Source organism: Bos javanicus, chromosome 21 (genome assembly GCF_032452875.1).
Source record: "Bos javanicus breed banteng chromosome 21, ARS-OSU_banteng_1.0, whole genome shotgun sequence".
NCBI lineage: Eukaryota > Metazoa > Chordata > Mammalia > Artiodactyla > Bovidae > Bos > Bos javanicus.
In genome coordinates this window covers 2,383,285-2,400,010 of record NC_083888.1, presented here as the reverse complement: position 1 = coordinate 2,400,010, position 16,726 = coordinate 2,383,285, and the positions used below count along the sequence as shown (strand labels likewise).

Genomic DNA, 16,726 nt, shown 5'->3' with positions numbered 1-16,726 from the left:
TTCCGCCGTGTCTCCCGCGTGGGCCTCCATGCCTCTGGGCGCGTTCGTTTCCTGTGAGAGCAGGTCCACGCCTGGTTGGGGGGTGGGGGAGCGAGGATCTGGGCGTTCACTTCCTGCGAGAGCAGGTCCGCGCCTGGGTGGGGCCGAGGGTCTGGGCATTCGCTTCCTGTGAAAGCAGGTCCGCGTCTGGGTGGGGCGGTCGGACTGCCCGGGGGCGGGGAGCAGTCTGGCTCTGGGAGTCTGGGTCCACTGTCCACTTCTCAGACTTGGAATGGCCTTCACGTCACTGGGAACACTTGGGCCTGGCCGACTGTTGGCGCATTTCTGCCTGTTGCTCTTGTTCTGACACAGCAGAAGTATCGACCTGGCCGCAGCATGCGGCTTAGGAATTCCTCTCCTCAGGGATGTGTCTGAGGTCACCTGCATCCATCCGGGTCCATCTGCGTTACCGTCTCTGACTGGATCCTGTCTGGGAGGAGCGTCAGTCCAGCTCAGACATGCTAGGCCTGTGAGGACTGAGAGGTAGAACCGGGGGCGGGGCCCAGCCCCGGTACTCACCAGTAGCCGGTGGCTGAAAGCTCAGAGCCCTCAGGAGGCTCCCTCTGTCGCCCTCCAGGCCTGTGCAGAGGAGACAGGGCGCCGACCTCAGGGGCTGGCAGGGAGCATGATCAGGATCATGGCGGCCCTTGTTCTGACACCCCGCTGCCTGTCTCTGTGCATGTGGGCCTTGCCATCAAGGAAGGAAGGTTTAGGAAGCACCTGAGACGATGTGCTCCTGTGTTTCAGGAAGGCCGCCACTGAGGGGCGTGGAGGGGTCTCTTCCTCTGTCGTTGCCTTGTCTTCATGAGCTCCTACAGAGGAGCCAGGCCTTAGAGTCAGCACCGAGGGGTTCTGGAGCAGTTGGCTTGTTTTATAGCCTGGGGTGTCCCTGGGGCACTGTTGGCATCTGCGGTGCAGTGTTCATCGTGCAGGGTGGCTGGGGGGTATCCCTGGCTTCCACTGTGAGTGTCCGTGCCGTTTGCCCTTGGTTGCTGTGCCCACCTCGACACATTTGCAAAGGGCCAGATGGCCTCCCACACCCTGGGGCCCTCGCCAGCCCTGGTGGCAGGACTTTCTGAGCCTGATGCTCAGTCACCTCCTGCAGACCCCAACTTCCTCACCATGGCCGGACCATTGTGCCCTTGCTTCCATCCACTACCCTGATCTCCTCGTTTCAGGCTCCTTTTGTGCCAAGAATGTTTTTGTGAGTTGCTTCAAATCTTTCTTGCAATGAGGCAAAGCATACATAAACATTAAAAATGGTATTTTTAAAAACGGGATTGTCTCCTCCCAGATCAGAAGAGTTGATGGCAGGGCTCGCTGGGCACCCTCGGGGCCCAGCACTGGCCCCTCCAGTGCGCTTCAGCTTCCTTATTGATCGTGCTCCAGGGTTTGGTAGTAAGTGCACAGGGCGAGCTTACCCTGCCCCGCATTCCCCCAGGCTCCGTGTGCCTCTGCTCTGAGGCCGCCTAACTCCCGGGCCTAACCCTGGTCCCCAAAGCCCGCAGTTTGTGAGCCCTTTCCAGGGTCCAGCCCAGCGTGGGAACCACCCCTGAGGTCAGCAAGGATGGGCTTGGATTGGAGGGAGGTGGTGACGACACAAACTCCAGCTCCATCCTGAGAAGCGGCCAGTGTGTGCAGAAGGTGCGTGTAACATAAACAGACGCACCTGAGCATCTAATGGATGAAAGCTCAGACACTGTGGGACAATCTGGTGAAACTGCAGAACTGGAGAGCAGAGTGGATCTGTTTGGATGGCGAGAGGGGCAGAGCCAGGTAGGTGCATCTCCTTGGTCAGCTCTCCTGAGTGACTTTCTTGTTTCCTATCATCTGGTTTGTTCAGCTGCTAAACTCAGTAATATCTAAAAGCCTTCTCAACCCACTTTTTTCCCAAACGAAAGCTGGAACACCTTACTATTCATTGGTGCTTTGTACAAATGTGTAATTTGTAAGATGGATTGGATGTTGAAATTCCAGGATGGCCACAGACGGATGCATCCTTAACCTACCTGCGTAGGGCCTGTGTGTGCCTGTGGAGGCCAGTGGAGCTGAGCCAAAATTAGGAACCTGAACCATTTTGATTTATTAAAAAAAAAAAGGTCTGTATTAGCACCCAGATTCTTCAACATGCACACTCTAGTCCCTATTATTAGTATATTTTTTCCCCTTTCTGTTTTTTTCTCCCCTTCTTTCCCTAATGTCCAGAGGCATTTTTCTGGTACCTGAATTTTTCTTTATACAATATTATTCTGAAATATATGAACTTCCCCATGGAAGCCTGACAATTGGAAAACCAAGGTTCAGCTGTAACGCTACAATGTCAGGAACATTTCAGTCCTGTGTATTGAGGTGAGGTTTTCACAGATGGAGTCAGCTGGCATCTCAGGCAGGTTTTGAAAAGCTTATTCCTGTCCAATACACAGTAATACTGTCCCAAGTTGATGACAGCTCTGTTAAAAGTGGAGGCCCCTAGGGGAGCTTAAATTAGAGCTATTTGAAAAACTTAGGTGAAGAATAAGAGAGGGCCTTGACAATCATGCAGGGTCTGGGTGCATCCACCAGGGTCTAGTGAGGAGGAAGAAACCACACCTGATTTAGGGCAAGTTTGATGTAAAGCAAGAATTCCCCATGGGGGTTGCACAGTAAGAAGTAAAGTGACTCCCCAGAATGCAGAAGGGCTGACAGAACAGCCAGTGGTCCTGGGGCTGAGACAGCGTCCAGGGAAGAGGCCCTGAAGCTGAACCTTGCTCTCATGGACGAGTTCGTGGCCGTCCCTTGTGGGATGGTAGGAAAGCTACTGGGGGCTGTCCCAGGGGCTCAGCCCTCACGGGAGTAGGGAAGCCTTCCGCTGAGAGGCACTGGGGCATGATGCCTGTGGGATGCCGAGGGTGGTGCCATCCGCTGAGAGGTGCTGGGCATGATAAATTCAAGATGCTGAGGCAGGTGCCATCGCTGAGAGGTGCTGGGCATGGTAACTTTGGGATGCTGGGGCAGGTGCCATCACTGAGAGGTGCTAGGCATGATGCCTTTGAGATGCAGGCCAGGTGCCATCACTGAGAGGTGCTGGGCATGATGACTTTGAGATGCCGGACAGGTGCCATCGCTGAGAGGTGCTGGGCATGATGCCTTTGAGATGCCGAACAGGTGCCATCGCCGAGAGGTGCTGGGCATGGTAACTTTTGAGATCCTGGGGCAGGTGCCATCCGCTGAGAGGAGCTGCTAGAGTTGGGTGCTGGGGATGCCCCCTCTGTGTGTGACTCCTGCTGCTGCCGTGAACGACTGCCAGAGGTGACTCTCTGGACAGCAGCTCTGGGGGTCCCAGGCCTGTGCATGAGAGGGGCTCAGGACTTGGTGCAGGGGGCAGCAGAGTGGGCTCGGGCCCCGGTCCCCTGAGCTGAGAGTCCCGGAGGCCAAATGCACTGAGCGGACTGCTGGCGCCGCCCCCATCCTTGCTGACAATGAGAAAGTGGCTCCTCTTCCCACCCTTTCCAGTTTCTGAAGTCGTTTATGAAGAGCTTGTTTGCCAGGAAGGATGCTGAGAAAGACAGAAGTGGTCCACACGCTGCAGGGTCTGGGCATTTAAGGTGGTGGGCCCAGGCCTGCTCGCCAGCAGATGCTTGACGCTGAGCAGTGAAGAGACGCCCTTGAGGGGACGGGATGGGAAAGGGCCTTCCAGAAGGCCAGGGAGGCATCCAGAAAGAGGCCGTGAACTGCATTCTGAAGGCGAGGATGGGAGGGTCTGGGAGCCAGGGAGTGTTTTAGGCAGTGACACAGGTCAGATGATGTCTCAGAGGTGGACACAGCATTGTATTTACTGAAGAGTGTTCGCCAAATCATACAGAATTCAGAGGCTGGAAGCCCAGCATGATGACAGTGAGGTGGGGTGCACGTGTGGCCTGCCCAGATCCCCGGGTCAAAGGACAGGGCTCCCGGACACCTCCAGCCACCCAGCCGTTTCGGCTCTGGAGAAGGAAATGTAGATATTGGCACTTCAAACTGAACATTTGGTTTAATGTTGGGGTCATGTAAGTTCCCTTGTGGTTAGGACTCCGTGCTTTCACTGCAGAGAGCCTGATGGTTCAGTCCCTGGTTGGGGAACTAAGATCCTGCAAACCAAAAATGAAAAAAACGAAGTTTGGATCAAACTGTCAAATTGGCATTATCCACGAAATAAAAGGGACTCCAAGGCTGACCAGGAGAAGGCAATGGCACCCCACTCCAGTACTCTTGCCTGGAAAATCCCATGGACAGAGGAGCCTGGTGGGCTGCAATCCATGGGGTTGCTAAGAGTCGGAGACGACTGAGCGACTTCACTTTCACTTTTCACTTTCATGCATTGGCGAAGGAAATGGCAACCCACTCTAGTGTTCTTGCCTGGAGAATCCCAGGGATGAGGGATCCTGGTGGGCTGCCATCTATGAGGTCACACAGAGTCAGACACGACTGAAGCGACTTAGCAGCAGCAGCAAGGCTGACCATGAGCTGTCCCAGCAACTCACATTTGTTCCAGCTTCCTGGGAGTCAGATCTTACCGGGCCTCTCCCCTTCATAGTGGTGCAAACATTTCCAAATCATATTTTTAAATATAAATTGTGAGGTAATGATGTTGTACACTTTTATAGACAAGAAGCAGAACGGGAAATCAGGAGATTCTACCAAGGCCACTCCTCCGCCGCTTGACTCGGGAGAGTCTGGCGCCCCCGGGTCTGGCTGCATGGGCTGCTCCAGCCCCGTCCATTCTGGGCGTCTCTCTCTCCATCCCGCACGTTCATTCAGGTCTTCCTTATGCTGATGATTTCACAGTGATCTTTTTTTTTTTTTTTTTACAGACTCATTTTTGTGATGTTTCATTCTTTTAGCAAACATTTCCTGAGCACCTACTATATGTTAAATGCTATTCTAGGCACCCATCAAAATAGGCAAACCTCTTTCCCCTAGTGGTGAATAAGGAAATTGCGCAGAGGTGGACCAGAGCTACTACCAGGGATAAAGCAGCAGTTGGGGCCCGCGTGCCCAGTGATGGAGTTTGGCAGAGGGTGGGGCCCCGAGGCACAGAAGGCATATTGGAGTCAGGGAAGGGCTGTCCAGGAGGGGACTTCGTGTGGGCTAGTTTCCTGGGAAAAAACGTTCCTCTGGTTTGTCTCTTGGATGGACCTGTGGGATTGTTGCCCACACCCACGGGGCCATCTGCTTCCTGCGGTGTGAAGCGCTGGTTGCAAGAACTGTAGGAAGAGCTGAACCCACGAGCCTGCCCAAGTTTGCTCTGCCCAGGCGTGTGTGGGTGTGTGCATATGTGTGTGCATGTGTGCCTGGCACGTGCTCCTGATGACATCAGTATGGAATTTCCTAGGCTGGAAAAAGTCTGAGAAGCACTACCTTAAAAAGTAGTGCTTTTTAAGTATACATATACTTAAATATACATGTGTCCATCCTCCCCCTAATGTCCAGACTGGCAGGATCCTAATCCTAAGTCAGTGATGTGGCTTTCCTGGCACTTATGCACATAGATTTGTCTAAAATCCAACCAGTATTGGGTGCCAGACTCTCAGGCAGTGACAAAGCTGAGTTTCCTTTAGGAGGGAGAGGCAGTCCTCCCCCAAGCTACTTGATAAAATTCAAGGAGCTGAGAAGGATAACCAAAATTCCAAATATGAGGAAACAAAATTAATATTTTTTGTTTCTACCTACACATGCTCCCCAAATTATCTCTATGGTAGGAAAACTAGGGGTGAAAAAGTGGTTTGTGATATAGTTCTTGCAACAAAGTTTCTTTTTCCTTAAGCTTTTCCAGTAGTCTTCAAATTAGTTACATTTTCTGCTGTGAGACTGAAGAAGGAAACCATCTGTCATCAAAGTGGAAAACAAAGACAGCTGGCTGGGTGTGTTAATTGGATCAGTGATATCAAGCCTTCACAAAAAGATTCATGGTTTTCTTTTACCATGAAGTGTAGTCATTAAGCTAATAATTTATTCTATGGGACATTTTTTTAAAAATGTTTGTCTATAAGTTGAGCTTTATTTTTATTTTTTTGAAAACTTTTTATTTTGTATTAGGCTGTAGCTGATTAAGTATTGTGATAGTTTTAGGTGAACTGTGACGGGAACTCAGCCATACAATACAAGTGTCCATTCTCCCCCAGACTCCCCTCCCATCCAGGCTGCTGCGTAACATTGAGCGGAATTCCATGTGCTGTACAGTAGGTCCTTGTCGGTTATCCATTTTAAGTATAGCATGTGTCCCTGTCCATCCCAAACTCCCTAACTATCCCTCTGCCCATCCTTTATGCAGGCAACTGTAAGTTCTCTAAGTCTGTGAGTCCCTTTCTGTTGTGTAAGTAAGTGATTTGTGTCGTTTCTTTTTAGATTGCACACATATAAAGGATGTTGTATGATATTTGTCCTTCTCTGACTTCACTCAGTACGACAATCTCTAGGTCCATCCGTGTTGCTGCAAATGGTATTATTTCATTCTTTTTAATGGCCGAGCAGTATTCCATTATATATATGTACTGTGGGACATTTTTATTCTCAAATTTAACAAGCATATACTTTTGTTAAGGGATATTAAATAGGTAAGAGGAAAGACTTTGAGAAAGAAAATTATTTTGAGAATATATTTGGACTCAAATTTTAATTCTAGCAAGTATGGATATTCAAAGCAATTCAGTTAGGTAGGTAATATCATTATCTGAGACATGCCATGTTTTATAGTATCAACCGTATTTGATTAATGGGGAATGTCAATTTGATTGTATAATAAGATGCTTTGGTTTCTAATCCTGGTGACTTTGCCATGGATTTTTTAACTTGAACCTGTGGTCTAACAAAGCAGACTTTACAGAGAGTGAAGCACTGTTATCTTAATGAAAACAGCTGAATGCCAAGAAATTGATAATATTCTGCTTATGTGGAGGATTAATCATAAAAGATCTTATTACAATATATAAAAACTTCAACATTGTATTCATTTAAATTTGTGTTTTTTGTATGGTTGGAAGTAGTTATTTCTTATTCTAGGAAAATGATAACTAAAGCTATAAGATTTTTGTTCTATTTATGGTGGTGTACAATGTGAAGTGTTTTTTGTATGTTTTCATTGAAAAAATAATTTAATCTATTTTCAGTTTTTCTAAATGTAGTTGAATTACATCAGTGATTGAAAAAAGTTTGAGGCTGTGTGTGTATGTTTCTGGAGCAGGAATTTCTTTACCAGCAGGAGCTGACAATGTGAGATCTTCCCAGTTGTCATAAGTTCCTCCTCATAAGTGAATATGGATGTGTATGTAGGTGTGTGTGTGTGTGTGTAGGCATGTATATGTGTCTGAGAGTGTGTGTGTGCAAAGTGTGTATCCCAAAGAATAAAGCCAGATGATCTGAGCATGTCCAAGTTACCACTTTTGACTGTCTTCGAGGAGAGGATAAAAAGATTCTTTCCTGGGCTGAAATGTAGTGTTCCGGCAGCATGTTGACCTACAGGAGCTCACTCCTGAGGGGCCTGGGATTTTCAGTCTGATTGTCGATCATCTCTGTTCTCTGAGTGCATTAGGCAGTGGTGCCCAGGCAGCCCCATCTCTGCACAGTGCGCGGTGAGGCAGTTTATTTCTTGATGGGGTGTCGCGCCTGCGGTCTCTCCCTTTCCCTTGTTTTCTGAGAAGAGCTCCCGACAAGAGGAAGGTCCCTGCTCCCACAACATGAGACCAGTTGCCACAGCATTTGAATGTTTTGTGTCAGCCTCCTTTTGTTTCTGAATGTTTAAGAGTCTAGTTCCTCATTTCAAATAAAAGCAAAAATAAACAAATGGGACCTAATTAAACTTAAAAGCTTTTGCACAAAGAAGGAAACTATAAGGAAGGTGAAAAGACAGCCCTCAGAATGGGAGAAAATAATAGCAAATGAAGCAACTGACAAAGAATTAATCTCAAAAATATATAAGCAGCTCATGCAGCTCAATTCCAGAATAATAAATGACCCAATCAAAAAACGGGCCAAGGAACTAAACAGACATTTCTCCAAAGAAGACATACAGATGTCTGACAAACACATGAAAAGATGGTCAACATCACTCATTATCAGAGAAATGCAAATCAAAACCACAATGAGGTACCATCTCACGCTGGTCAGAATGGTTGCAATCAAAAAGTCTACAAACAATAAATGCTGGAGAGGGTGCGGAGAAAAGGGAACCCTCTTACACTGTTGGTGGAAATACAAACTAGTACAGCCACTATGGAGAACAGTGTGGAGATTCCTTAAAAAACTGAAATAGAACTGTCATACGACCCAGCAATCCCACTACTGGGCATACACACCGAGGAAACCAGAATTGAAAGAGACACGTGTACCCCAGTGTTCATCACAGCACTGTTTACAATAGCCAGGACATGGAAGCAACCTAGATGTCTATCAGCAGATGAATGGATAAGAAAGCTGTGGTACATATACACAATGGAATACTGCTACTGCTGCTGCTAAGTCACTTCAGTCGTGTCCAACTCTGTGCGACCCCAGAGATAGCAGCCCAGCAGGCTCCCCCATCCCTGGGATTCTCCAGGCAAGAACACTGGAGTGGGTTGCCATTTCCTTCTCCAATGCATGAAAGTGAAAAGTGAAAGTGAAGTTGCTCAGTCATGTCCGACCCTCAGCAACCCCATGGACTGCAGCCTTCCAGGCCTCTCCATCCATGGGATTTTCCAGGCAAGAGTACTGGAGTGGGGTGCCATTGCCTTCTCCGAATGGAATGCTACTCAGCTATTAAAAAGAACGCATTTGAGTTCTAATGAGGTGGATGAAACTGGAGCCTATTATACAAAGTGAAGTAAGTCAGAAAGAAAAACACTAATACACATGCATTAACACATATATATGGAATTTAGAAAGATGGTAATGATGATCCTATATGCAAGACAGCAAAAGAGACTCAAATATAAAGAATAGACTTTTAGACTGTGAGAGAATGCGAGGGTGGGATGATTTGAGAGAATAGCATTGAAACATGTATATTACCATATGTGAAATAGATTGCCAGTCCAGGTTTGATGCATGAAACAGGGCGCTCAAAGCTGGTTCCCTGGGATGACCCTTTGGGAAGCAATGGGGAGGGAGGAGGGAGGGGTTTCAGGGTGGGGACACATGTACACCCACATGGCTGATTCATGTCAGTGCATGGCAAAACTACCACAATATTGTAATTAACCTCCAATTAAAATATTTTTTTTTAAAGGCAAAGAAACCAATAGGGAAATACTGCAATAATCTAGTAAAGAAATGGTAATGGCCTAAAATTAGAACAATAATTGTGAAAATGAACAAGATGAGTTATACTTAGGAAATATTTAAAGAGCAAGATCAATAAGAATTTGTGATTAATTAAATGTGGTTTATAAAAAAAAAGAGTCTAGTTCCTCACTTCAGCAACAATTATAGGGGACGTTATATAAAGCCTTCCATCTCCGTGGGCTCCTCTGTGGAAGGCAGCGCTAGGTACCTGCACTGGTGAGAGTGCTTCTGAGCGTCTGGCCCCCATGCATGTGAACAGAGCAGGGGTCTGCACCCACCTCTGCGTGGTCATCGCGGTGTCCTGTGAACCACGCCCACCGGGGTTCTTGGCCTTCCCCAGTCAAGAGAAAATTAAAAGAGGCCAGACACCAAAGTCAGGCCAGTCTTCACTGGAGCCCCTGCTGCAGCAGTGAGGGCGAGAACAAGCCACAGGCCCCTCTGCTCCCCCGAGGGGTGCAGGGCAAGCTGGTCCCAACGTTACTTCCTTTGTGGGGGTGGGGGGACGTGTCCAGGGTTCAGGCTGAAGCAGTGGCACAGGTGGTTTGCAAACCCTTCGGTGGTGCTGTGTGCAGGGGGCAGGCACAGTACCCTGCTTTTGTCCCAGCCCCATGTTTTGCTGTTGGCTCTTTAGATGTGGCAGTTGATTGGTGGTGTTTTTTTTTTTTTTTTTGGTCTTTTTGGGTCTTGTCCATAATTTGTCCCAACTGTGCATGCACACAGTTATTTTTGTAACTTATAGGTTCTTGATATTTTGTAGCTTGAGGAAACATTTGTTCAGGTGCAGGCACTGCAGCAAAGGGTCCCAGGTCCCGGCCTGTCTAACTTGCAGGGGGTCTGTCTGTAAGGGGAGGGGAGCTGTGCTACACTGTTACCCACTTGGGTGTGGATGAAACCATGCTCTTGACATCTAAACTGGGTTTAAACCATACTGAGATACACTGGGGCTTTCCCAGCAGTGCCGATGAATAACCTGTGCTGCAGAAGGCACTGGGATTCGACCTAGCGGGACTGATGGGTGTTGTCACCCAGCTGAGGTCAGGCTGAAATTTGTTGGTTTCCAGTAGAGCCGCTTGCTAGGTAGCAGCTGTGACTGGATGCCTTCCCCTCCCTGCCCCCTCCTAAAGTGTGTCATTGCAGGTGACCAGGAATCCTCCTCTCTCTTCCAGAGACTGGGCTCTGAGCTACATCTGTATGGGTTTTTGTAAGTTTAGAATTGGGCTTAAGCTTCAAAATCATTCTTTGTTGTATGCACGCACACACCTAATGCTAATGCAAACAAATATCTTTGTGTGAGTCTTGTGTCTTTGAGAAAAAAGGAAAAAATTTACTCTCACGTACTTTTGATGAGTGACTTTTCAGCAGCTCCTCCTGCCAGTGATTAGACGTGAGCCCTTTTGGGTGGTGAAGAAGGCCGGCTTCAAAGGCCTGCAGATCTAGGCTTGTTTTGGAAGGAACTTCAAATGGCTTCTTCAGTCATCTGTCCTTGGTCGAGCGTTCTGGAACCTTGACCATCAGGCGGGAAGTCTTGTGAGGACGGACTTTGTGAGGCTGCAAGGGCGAGACTGAGGGGCATCCGCCCTCAGCCCTGGAGACCCCCTGGAGGGTCCCGAGTGTGGCGTCCTGAGTGGACACTCTGCGGGCAGGCTCTGCAGGCTGAGGTGCGCAGGGAAGTTGTGCCTGCAGGGCGGGGCCCCAGAGCTCGGGTAGGACTTCGTCTCAAGCACCAGAGAGACCAGAGCCTCGGGGGGCTTGGATTCTGGGAGGGGCGCCACCCTGCACATCGTGCCCCCGGAAATCCGTGATGGCTGCCTGCCCACCTGTGGACAGGAGATGCTGGCCCCGCATACCCTGGGACCGGGGTTGCGGGGGGCCCTGTCAGTGGTCAGAGAGCTGTGACCCTTCCCGTGAGGAGCCCACCCGCACCCCCAGCCCTGCGTGGTGGTCCCAGCGGACTCTCCCCCAGCGCTTATCATATGCCAGGCCTCTCTGTCACTGCTGCTCCTGATTCTCTCGAGGGAGGTACACGGACTCCTGAGTAACCCAGATCCCCTGTGGCACACAGCGCGGCCCAGCCTCTTGGCTTAGTGTGGGCAGAGGGCAGGCGGGGTGCAGGGCTGACCCCCGGGAACCCAGGCCAGTGCTGTGGAAGGTTCCGGATGAGGAGGCCTGGGCTGTGCTCTGTGCAGCCTCTGGGTTGGTGTTGGGGGGCAGCATGCCATGCTCAGGTTGGGCAAGGTGAGTCTGGGGTCCCACAGTGGCAGTGCCATACAGGGCCCAGCTGGGCTTCCTGCCCGGTTTGGAGCATGTGCTTCTGACTCCACTCCTGTGGCTTGAGAGGCAAAAAAGATGTTTGCTTTTATTCTAAGCAGAGGCAGCTGTTTGTTCCACTGATTGCACCTTTCAGAGAAAAGGTCCACGCTGAGCTGCTGTGGCAGGAGCGGGCGGCCTGGATACCCCTCCTTCTCGTACCGGTCCCACAGCCCTGAGGAGCGCTCTGCACCTCCGCACCCCACCCACCCCCGTCACGGCCCCTCTGCGCTGTACCCAGTCTCAGGCCGGCCACCCCCGGCCGTCTCCACCCGTGCACAGGGTGCCCACTGGGCTGACCCTCCTGAGGGCAGAAAGCCACCCCGGTCTGAAGCTTCTGCAGCGCTAGGCCCGACTTCCGCTGGGATGCAGCCCCTCACGAGTTGTCACCTCCGTGGGGACACCCAGGGCCCTTCCGTGCATGCACGTGAGCTGTCCCGTGGGGTCTGTCCCGAATACATGCCTCTGAAAGAGAGCACCTCCCCTCCCCTCCCCTGCTTTCAGAACTGGGAACTCTGCCAGTGACATGCCTGGGGCGGTGGTCTCTGCAGCTCTCTTGGCCAGCACTGAACCACTTTGTACTCTGGTTGACCCAGACCCACCCTGGGGGTACATGGAACCCTAGCACTCTGCCTGCCTGGGGTAGGGGGAGGTGCTGGGCTGTTTGTGCTCCCTGAGATTCCCAGGGCCCTGAGATGAGAACACTGCCTTCCTCTCTTGCAGAGGAGGTGGTGGGTCCGGAGAGCTGGGTGGCCCCGTCCTGGCTCACGGCTGGCCCTGCAACCTCTTCCTACACCTCTGCAGCTCCGGCTCCTGTGCTCAGCCTGCGGGGGCTGGACCCACGCTCCCCAGATGGCACCTGGCGGGCCCTGCTCGCACCTTCCCGGTGCAGCAGAGGATCTGGCACGTCTCTCCCCTGAGGTCGGCCCTGGGCGTGGTGGCAGCTGCAGTGCCGGAGCGGGAGTCACAGCCAAGTGACCTTGCAGCCTTCACCCTGGCGCCCGGCTCAAAAGCCTATGGCGAGGCAGGCACTTTGGGGCATCGCCGTGAAGTTAAGGGACAGCTCCCCAGGCCCGAACCTCAGGAAGGAAGCTGATCACTGTCCCAATACCCGACTAGAATGTGCTCTGTGGTGGAGCAGCCAGGCTAAGGAAACTGCTGATGCCGAGAAGCCAGGGGCAGAACACGCGGCGTGTCTGTATGTGTCTCTCTGTACAAATGCACAGGTACAGGAGACAGAGGTGTGCACACACACTTGTATCTGGGGGCTCCATTCAAGGTTTGATTGGTGGGAGTTCTGCTGCTTTGATGTATTGGCAAAAACCTGGCCAGGTTTTTTGGGGGTCCTTGGGATGTGCCTCTTACCAGGCCATGGCCCTTGTCCCTTACTTTGCTCCAGGAGGCCTGCTTGAACACAGGGTCCTGGGCAGGCCAGTGGACGGTGACCTCTGGGGTTCTGGGGCTGCGAGAAGGCTCTGCCTCCGAAGGATCCAGGTGCTGGTGGGGAGCCAGGAGGACCACCCCACACACACACACACACACAGAGGGTGGGGTCCAGGTGCTGAGGAGGAGCTGGGAGGATCACCCTCCCCGCCCAATCACACACACACAGAGGGTGGGGTACAGGTGCTGGTGAGGAGCCGGGAGGACACTCCCCGCCCCGACACACACACACAGACGGGGGGTGGGGTCCAGGTGCTGAGGAGGAGCTGGGAGGAACACTCCCCCACCCCAACACAGAGGGGATGGGGTCCAGGCGCTGAGGAGGAGCTGGGAGGATCCCCCCCACCACCAACACACACATACACACACAGACACACACACAGGGCGTGGGGTCTAGGTGCTGATGGGGAGCCGGGAGGACCCGCAGGCGCTGAAAGGCCCCTTCTTGTGCACAGACGCGGCACTCCATGTACTGGGCACCGTGATGAAGGCAGAAAGCACCCCCACCCCCTTGGGGCTAGCAGGCTTGGTGAGCTGCGCTGTGGCTGGGGTGAAAAGCAGTCACACGAGGCTGCGGCCTGACTGAAGCGGCCAAGGTGCTGCCCACCCTCCTGGCCCAGCACCCCCTACCCTGCCCGCGCTCCCTGCCTGCCCTGTTTCCCCAAGACTCTCTAAGGAAAACCCAGTTACAGGCGAGGCAGGCAGGGCTGGGGAGGCCGACTGCAGACTCCAGCCCCTCAGGCCACAGAATAGAAGTGACGCTGACCTTCCACGGCCTGTGAAGCAGCACATGTCCTCCTGACATGCCAGCTTTTCACCCGACAGGTGGTGGCTGGCTCTCCTCACGCTGTCTTCCTGACTCAGAGGAGAGCCCTGTTCTAGGAGGGGCCATGGTCCTCAGAGGGGCTGGGAAGGAAAATGCTGTGGGCAGTTGATCCACGAAGGCGGCCTGGGCAAGCTCAGCCACAGGGAGCACTGTGGGGAGCAGGCTTTGGGTTCTGTATCTCCTGGCTGGTGACCTGAGGGTCATATAATCTCTCAGGTCTCAGTTTCAGCACCTGCAAGATGGGAACAGCATCAAGTCCTCCTCCCCTCCTGCCCCTGCCTGTGGCTGCCCTGAAGTCCTCTGAGGGGGGCATGCGCAGCCCCTGTGGGCCTCTGTGTGTAGAAGAGCCCCATAATACACCCAACAGGTCTGTCCCAAGTGGGAGACATTGCTTTGGACTCAATGAGTCCAGAGCGGCAGGAGAAAGCTGGAGAACTGAATGCTGGCGGGGGTTGTGTGGGGTCCTGAGGAGGCCTGGGTGTGGTGTGGAGTGCATGCCTGTGGGTCTGGGATGCGGGGTCTGCAGCTTTAACCTACCCCCCTGGTTCAGGAGCACAGGAGTAGGTTGGACACACAGCATCCTGGGGGCTGCTCCTGACTGCCTCACAGGGCAGGGCTACATGCTTCAGAGGGGAAGCCCCAGTTTTTAGAAGGAATCCTTGTTCACATATCGCAGCTATTGGCAAGTACTCTACAGAGGAAGGGAGGATGCTGGCCTCACATGCTGGGGACTGTTAGGGCTCTACCTGCAGCCTAGGAGCCGCGGTGCTGATCTCAGCAGATGCAACGCCCCGTGCTGCAGTGCCGACGTCATCACCAAGGTCCACAGAACCGCCAGGGCTTTCTGGAAATGTTGTTCATTGTTCAGTTGCCCAGTTGTGTCCATCTCTTTGAGACCCCATGGACTGCAGTGCTCCAGGCCTCCCTGTCTCTCACCATCTCCGGAGTTTGCCCAAGTTCATGTCCATTGCATCATTGATGCCATCCAACCATCTCATCCTCTGATGTCCTTTCTCCTTCTGCCCTCTTTCGCCCTGATCTTTCTCAGCGTCAGGGACTTTTCCCATGAGTTGGCTCTTCTCATCAGGTGACCAAAATACTGGAGCTTCAGATTCAGCGTCAGTCCTTCCAATATTCAGGATTGATTTCTTTAAGATTGACTGGTTTGATGTCCTCACTGTCCAAGGGACTCTCAGGAGTCTTTTCCAGCACCACAGTTTGAAGGCATCAGTTCTTTAGCACTCTGCCTTCTTTGTGGTTGAGCTTTTACAATTGTACATGACATCTGGGAAGACCATAATCTTGACTATATCGGCACAGTGACGTGTTTGCTTTTTAACACAGTCTAGGTTGGTCATAGCTTTCTTGCCAGGCAGCAATCATCTTCTGATTTTATGGGTGCAGTCATCATCCGTGGTGATTTTAGAGCCTAAGAAGAGGAAATCTGTCACTGCTTCTACCTTTTCCCCTTCTATTTGCCATGAAGTAATGGGGCCAGATGCCATGATCTTAATTTCTTTACTGTTTAAGCCAGCTTTTTCACTCTCTTCCTTCACCATCATCAAGAGGTTCTTTACTTCCTCTTCACTTTCTGCCATTAGAGTGGTATCATTCACACATCTGAGGTTGTTCGCTTCAACAGAACGTGAACCATGAACTTCTAGATGTTCAAGCTGGATATAGAAAAGGCAGAGGAACCAGAGATGAAATTCCCAGCATCAGTTGGATCATAGAAAAAGCAAGAGAATTCCAGAAAAACATCTACTTCTGCTTTATTGATTACGCCAAAGTCTTTGACTGTGTAGATCACAACAAACTGTGGAAAATTCTTCAAGAGATGGGAATACCAGACCTCCTACCTTACCTGCCTCCTGAGAAATCTGGTTGCAGGTCAAGACACAACACTTAGAACCAGACACGGGACAACAGACTGGTTCCAAATTGGTAAAGTAGTACATTAAGGCTGTGTATTGTCACCCTGCTAATTTAACTTATATGCAGAGTACATCGTGAGAAATGTCGGGTTGGATGAAGCACAAGCTGGGATCAAGATTGTCAGGAGAAATATCAATAACCTCAGATATGCAGATGACACTACCCTATGGCAGAAAGTGAAGAGGAACTAAAGAGCCTCTTGATAAAAGTGAAAGAGGAGAGTGAAAAAGCTGGCTTAAAACTCAATATTAAAAACTAAGATCATGGCATCCAGTCCCATCACTTCCTGGCAAATAGATGGAGAAACAGTGGAAGCAGTGGCAGACTTTATTTTCTTGGGCTCCAGAATCACTGCAAATGGTGATTGTGGCCATGAAATTAAAAGACGCTTGCTCTTTGGAAGAAAATTTATGACCAACCTAGATAGCATATTAAAAAGCAGAGACGTTACTTTGCCAACAAAGGTCTGTCTAGTCAAAGCTATGGTTTTTCCAGTAGTCATGTATGGATGTGAGAGTTGGACTATAAAGAAAGCTGAGCACCCAAAAATTGATGGTTTTGAACTGTGGCGTTGAAGATGATTCTTGAGAGTCCCTTGGACTGCAAGGAGATCCAACCAATCCATCCTAAAGGAGATCAGTCCTGAATATTCATTGGAAGGACTGATGCTAAAGATGAAGCTCCAATACTTTGGCCATCTGATGTGAAGAACTGACTCAGTAGAAAACACCCTGATACTGGGAAAGACTGAAGGTGGGAGGAGAAGGGAATGACAGGATGAGATGGTTGGATGGCATCACCAACTCAGTGGACCTGAATTTCCTGGAGTTGGTGATGTACAGGGAAGCCTGGCATGCTGCAATCCAAGGGGTCGTGAAGGGTCAGACATGACTGAGCAAG

At 50.9% G+C, this 16,726-nt stretch overlaps 1 protein-coding gene across 5 annotated transcripts in view; it reads left to right on the top strand.

Moving 5' to 3' along the window:
* Positions 1-16,726, top strand: part of ATP10A (ATPase phospholipid transporting 10A (putative)) — a 184,923-nt gene that overhangs the window by 76,268 nt on the left and 91,929 nt on the right. The gene's annotated exons all lie outside the window — the stretch shown is intronic.